Raw genomic sequence first — 6,427 nt, 5'->3', positions numbered from 1 at the left:
CCTTATTATCCTTACTAAAGGCATTAGCTGTGTGAGCTTGTTTGTTCAGTGTATTATCTCAGACTAACTTACCTTCCTGGATAAAGGTGTGGTGATTATTTGTTTTGTATTGTCATGCCTGCCTGAATTACTGACACTCCTGTTTATACAGCTCAGATACTTCTTAGATGGCCTAATATGTATTGCTGCACACATCAAAAGTTACTGTCACCCACCTTGTATTCCCCACCAAATCTTAAATTACGGACTTTTGAAAGAGTCCTTTAAGCTGAATTTAGGCTTTTATCACTGGGAAATTAGTTCATATCTCAACAATGCAGTCCATCTGGATGTTTTTGTCTTTGCCCTGTTGTATCTCTTGAGCATGTCATAGCTATTTCAATTTATTGAAGAGAGGAGGAGGTAGGGCTCAGGGTATGCCGTTTAAAAGACAGTGCTTCCCTTTGACAGTTTTAGTCAGTTTTAGCCAAGTAAGTGACAGACCAAGTTTACCTCTGAGCTGAAAAGATTAGTATTTTTGGAATATATTTAATTTGTTGCCTATGTCTTTGCATTATAATGACCAACGGTGTGACTGTCAGTGGGGTCGAGTACCATTTTTTTAGGAGTTTGAGAGCTACACTGTCGTGCAGGGCTGTTTCTGTTCATGCGAAGATAGTGTTGTGTTGACGCTGCTGGGTTTGATTATTACTTACAGAGCATGTAGGTAATGTGCCTTTGAGAATATGATAAAACAATATGTAACTTGCAGTGAGGCACTCAAGAACACTAATAATGTCAAACTTTCACTCTTGGGACTTGAGCTCAGGGTCGTAAAATGTTTAAATGATTATTTTATGGTTTCATATTTCTATTGACTAACAGTATTTAAAAAAAAAACACAAACAAACATAATGTATATCTCAACAAGACTTTTTTTACCCACTAGTAAGGAACATCTCACTTGTAAATAGAAGATGGATCATGCTTCTGGTTTTAGTCTTTAAACCTGGGAGATGTGGCTACCTGAGAGATGATGGGGGTGAATGACATAAACGCTTGCCCATTTTCATGGCAAAATGAACTGACAGTTTTTCCAGCCTATTATGTACTACACTATGATTAAGATATTATAGAATATCTCAAATTGGAAGGGACCCATAAGGATCATCGAGTCCAACTCCCTGCTCCTCGCAGGACTGCCTAAAACTAAACCATATGGCTAAAAGCGTCGTCTTAGACGCTCCTTGAACTCTGACAGGCTTGGTGCCCCGACCACTTCCCTGGGGAGCCTGTTCCAGTGACCACCCTCTCTCCATGAAAAACCTTTTCCTAATGTCCAATGTGAGTGATTCTTAATGGAAAACATGACTTTATTCTTATAGCTTATCTGCTTCTGAACTTTGAGCTCTACTGCTTTTCAGGAATGACTATAAAAGTTCCTCAGATCTCTGTCTTTACAGTCTGATGGATGTTTTTTTTTTTAACGGACATAATTTTTTTTTTGTGTGGTCCTCAGATCTCTGTCTTTACAGTCTGATGATGTTTTTTTTTTTAACGGGCATAATTTTTTTTTGTGTGTTTTTTTTTGGTTGGCATAATATGTACTGCTGAGTATGCTCTACATGTGTGTTTTTTTTTGGTTGGCATAATATGTACTGCTGAGCAGAAGACTCATGTAGAGTTTGAGCTTGGATGGCATCTTCTGCATCCTGGTTAGAAAAGTGTAGAATGGAGGTATGTGTACTTGTTAGAACCAATAGCCACCTGTCTTTGAAGGATGATATTCTTATGTTAAAGACAGTGAGACTGGCAGTACATATTCTACTGAGTAATTATAGGTAACCTTACCATGCGCGCTACTTTAACAATTTGGAATTGCCATTTGACTTTTCAGAAATTAACATCATTAGCTACAACCTCATCAGTTCAGAACTGATAAATACCATACCTTTCTAGACCATATTATAAATCTCCAAGTATTTCAAAAGTAGAAGAAAGGTACATTGAAAATTAATGATTATAAGGTGGTTTCACTCTTTTACAGTTTAAATTTGAAAGCAGAAGTGTCACTGTGCAAGTTTTGACATGGGCATTAAGATTTAAACAGTCTTCCATAGCACATCGCTTGCCAGCTTCCATCAAATGAATTCACCTTGTACCATAATAGTTATTTTACTCGTATCTTGAAAACATTTTTGTACTATTTCACCATTTGTTTTCTTTTGTAGAATGCTCTTTCCTATCAATTCACAGGGAGTGTTCTCTTCAAAGGGTGCCGGTGGGGAAGAAGGAACACTCATTTTCCCAGAGCTCGTGTGCATGTGAATGAAACTTGGTAATTTTCTGTGGAGATTTAAGGGTGTTCAGAACTGGAATTAAACTCAAATTAGTAACTTTCACTGTTTTAGCAGACAGAAGGCAGTTTTTTAAGTAATCTGGCACTAGTAAGTGGTGCTGTCTTGCTGGCCTAAATTAATTAATTCTTATATTTTTATTTTAGCGCATTGATTGTGCTAAAAATAAGTTGCATAATGTATTGTACATATATTGGAGACATGGCAAAAGAATTAAAATCCACCCTTAAAGAGAGAGAAGTTCAAAAGAAAGGCAAGCATTTGCATTTCCTATATACACTAGGAAAAAAGTCTACCTTAGGGTTCACAGATGCCCTTAATAAAGATTTTTATCCTGGCAGCAACAAGGTAATTTTGCAGGTTTTAAGCTTCTAATATAATTCTGAATAAGAAATGAGAATTACATTAATTTTATTACTGCTTTCCGACCCACCAAGATAATTTCTGCCTGAGTTGAGCTGTTCAAATGTATTCTAATGCCTAAGAAAAAGTTTGTCGTGGATTGCAGGGTGCACCTTCTGATCTCAGAAATAATCAGTGCTTTTTTTGGACAATGCCGCATTCTTCTGTCTCGTTAGCTGTGCCTTTTTAAATTAGGATATTTGAGAGGGATTTAGTGCTTCGGGTTTTGGGTTTGTTTTTTTTTATTATTATTCTCCATTTTTAAAATTGGGCTGTCCCTGTATTTTTTTGAAATAAATCCTCTTGCTTTCTTGATTTGTTGCTGCTTTTACAGATTGGAATTAGCAAATATCTTCTGATGAAATGTCTTTGAATATTGGGAATAGCTGCCTTTGTACTGAGTCATGGCCTACATATATGTACAGAGTGGATATATTTTGCAATGTAGGCCATCTCTTTGTGTACTGAGAACGTAACGTACGCAAGCACTGTAGTCAAAGGAGGCTCCCCGAGAACAGCAGTTGGGCTGGATGTTTGCAGTCTGTCCTTTATTTCATCATATTGCTAAATATTTTTCAACCATGTCTTACTGATCCCTGTAATTTAGCATGTAGATGGGTGCGGGTGATATGTGCTTGCATTTATAATTCTTACGTTGTTTTCCATGGTCCAAGGCTCTTCACCGTGTACTGCAGCGTAAGAGCCTTATAACGCACAGTTTAAACACATTTGAAAGTGAGAAATTATGTAAAATTTTCTACCAAAAAGGAAACACAGCTTTTGTTTGAATTCCCTTTCCTGAAAAACCTGCCAAACTCCTGGGCAGAGTGTGGAAGCAGACTAAAAGTCCCCTGTTGAAGTGATCTATTAATCATTATCTTTCACTTGGAGAACTCTGAACAGGGTCGTTACTGTTTATTTTAATCAACCTATTCAGCAGTAGCATAGTTCCCTTAGATATTTTTAATCGTGTTTCTGCACAAAGGAAGAATTTGTAATAACACTGACGCTGATCAGTTGAGGATGTCTTTCCAAGAAACTACAGATCTAACTTTTCCTGAACTAGGTGTCTGGTTTCCCAAAGGGTCATTGAAGCCTTTTAAGCTGAACTGACCGGTTACAGGGTCTTGGCTTAACGGTTGGTAGGGAAATATCCCTACCCTTTCAGGGACAGTAGGATGGATTGATTTTTCTGATACGCCGCTGAACTAATGCGCTTTGCAAGGATAAGAAGAGGCATTGAGGGCAAGAATGAAAATCTAATGAGCAGTTTAAAGATATGCACGCACGTAGTCTGGTCAGAGTTAATGCGGTTAAAATGATTACCCCTAAAGAGAAGCCAGTTATTGATCCTGCTGGACGGGTATACCAAGTTTGTTAGAAGTACAGGAATAAATCATGGTATGTCATGGAGTAATACAGAAGGTTGCTGCTTTGGGGGGATTTTTTCGTTCACGTATCAGTTATAAACGCAGAGAAGAAACATAAAGATTTGGTGGGAATTCTAGTCTGTAGGAAGGCAGGAGGTTCTTCAGGTGAGCTGCAAGAGAATTACATTTTCTTCCTGGTTTAGAGTGGAAGGCGTAGGAATGAAACCATCGTAAGAGCAGAGATTTTGTCTCTCCTTGCTGTTTACCATGGTCCAGCTGGAAAAAATGGCTAGCACGCAGTGTTCAGAAAGCCACTTGGCTGTTTCCAGACACATGCAGGCTGTCTCGGGGCTTTTTCCCCTAACACAACTGCAATTTGAAAAACAAACTTGATTTGTTAAAATAAAAGTTTTAAAGAGTGCTGCTTCACTCCGGCTGACTTGCTGCTGATGTTGAGGTTACAGCCCTCATGCTGAGAGGGATTTGGTGACGTGGCACCTTTCATTCTTCAACGTGTAATTCCAAAATCAGTTGTGGAAAGATTTTGGAGATTTGTTGTGTGAGGGGTTTGGGGTTTTTTTTTGTTAGTTTGTTTTTTAATGCAGCAATAACTAATTAGTAAAATCTCTTGAGTAGCATGGGAAGGTTACGAAAACGAGTTGTTGCTCCATTCGAAAGTCATAACTTAGCATGTTTCTCAGAAATGCATAGTAATGATTTTCCTCTACATGAAAAGTTGTATTAAAGGAAGGGGAAGGATGGGCATGTAGGGAGCTAACATTTTCAGACTTCCCACTTTCTCCCAAACCTCCACTGGAGATAATGCATTTAGATTTCTAAGGAGAGCTGATACTAGCAAGAACTAAAAGGAATCAACCAAGTGAAGTCGGGAGAAAGCTGCAGCATAGACCTCAAGTAGCCAAACTGCTGATAGCCCCCCGCCACCAGTAACACTGACCTGAAAAAAATAGTGAGGATCTGTAATTGTTGCTTGTATCAGACTTCTTTCTTACTTGACCTGAACAAAAGCGAGTGTGTTATGGCTAAGTGCTGTTTCTGTTTACGATCTAATTTTGCAATTTCATCTTCAGATTGCCTCAGCTCTGTTTTGCCTGTAGTCTGAGAATAATAATCAAGGGGCAACTGATAGTGGAGCGTAACTTTGTCCTTCTCAGTCTTTTCACGTGTGCTGCTGCCATGCGCTGCACGTTCGAGGGGGATATGCCAGTTAAAAACTGTGGGATGTTGTGTTCATGCCTGTGAATTGCGAGCTGCAAAATAATTCTGCAACTGTGCATTGGCATGTCTGAGAGCTTGCAAAATGAATGACCGAGACAGCATATTACAAAATAGTTTCCAGTTTTGCTTTTCAAACAGGAATTCGGCCTGCCTTCTTCCCTGAGTAACTCGATGCAGGGCAATGAATTGAAGGGTTGTTTATGTTCCTTCCCTATAAAATATTGGTGTGCTTTCACCTCCATGCTTAAAACTCTCAGCTTCCCTCCTGCATCCTGTGAGAATTGCTTAATAATACCTTTACCAGGAGGACAACTTTCTCAATAGGCTTTGATAAAACTAGGAAGTTTATTAGAAAAGAACTGTTGTAAGGGAGACCTTGCTATTTAAGGATTTCCAGTGGCGGTTACTTGTGTGTCTACTTGAGCAGCCCGTGTGATTAAATTTAGTGTATTTCTGTCAGATGAGTAAATATCCCTGTTCCGCAGATGTGGAACTGAGAGACCTGCCTGACATTATGTAAGCGAGTGACAGCTGGGGTCAGAGTTCTGTGTTATTTCTGATCGAGACTACTGCCCTAACCACAGGATCGCCATTTCCCTTTTCAGTTCTCTTTAGATTTTCTACACAATTTCCTCCCTAAGGTTTTTCAGACAGTGGATAGCGTATATTATAATAAAGGAGATAAGAATCAGTCGCCTCTTACTTTGTGGTGATACTGAAGCTACTAGTTACAGGCAAAAAGCCGTGAACGCAAAAAATAGCAATTGGGAAATCTTACTCATCTCACAGTGTGTTTCTGATCGCTTAAGCTAAGCAGGGAACAGAACGTAGCCAGTGTTTCAACTGGAGATGTCTCAGAATAATGATACATAAAATTAGTTCAGACTGAAAAATGATTCCTTCCAAGACAGCCCAAGCATGAAGGTGTCAGCTTTCCGTTAAGCCTTAGATACCATTAATAGTCCAAAGGTCTTACAGCGCTTAAAATTAATGCCTGCGTCCTGTTCAAACTCTGGTTTGGTAACTGTGCTCTGATTCTTATGCAACCCCTGTGATTTCAGCAGGTTAAGGTATCCTGCA

This window comes from Aptenodytes forsteri, unplaced genomic scaffold (assembly GCF_000699145.1).
Source record: "Aptenodytes forsteri isolate BGI_AS27 unplaced genomic scaffold, ASM69914v1 Scaffold25, whole genome shotgun sequence".
Classification (NCBI taxonomy): Eukaryota; Metazoa; Chordata; class Aves; order Sphenisciformes; family Spheniscidae; genus Aptenodytes; species Aptenodytes forsteri.
This window is presented reverse-complemented; position numbering follows the sequence as displayed.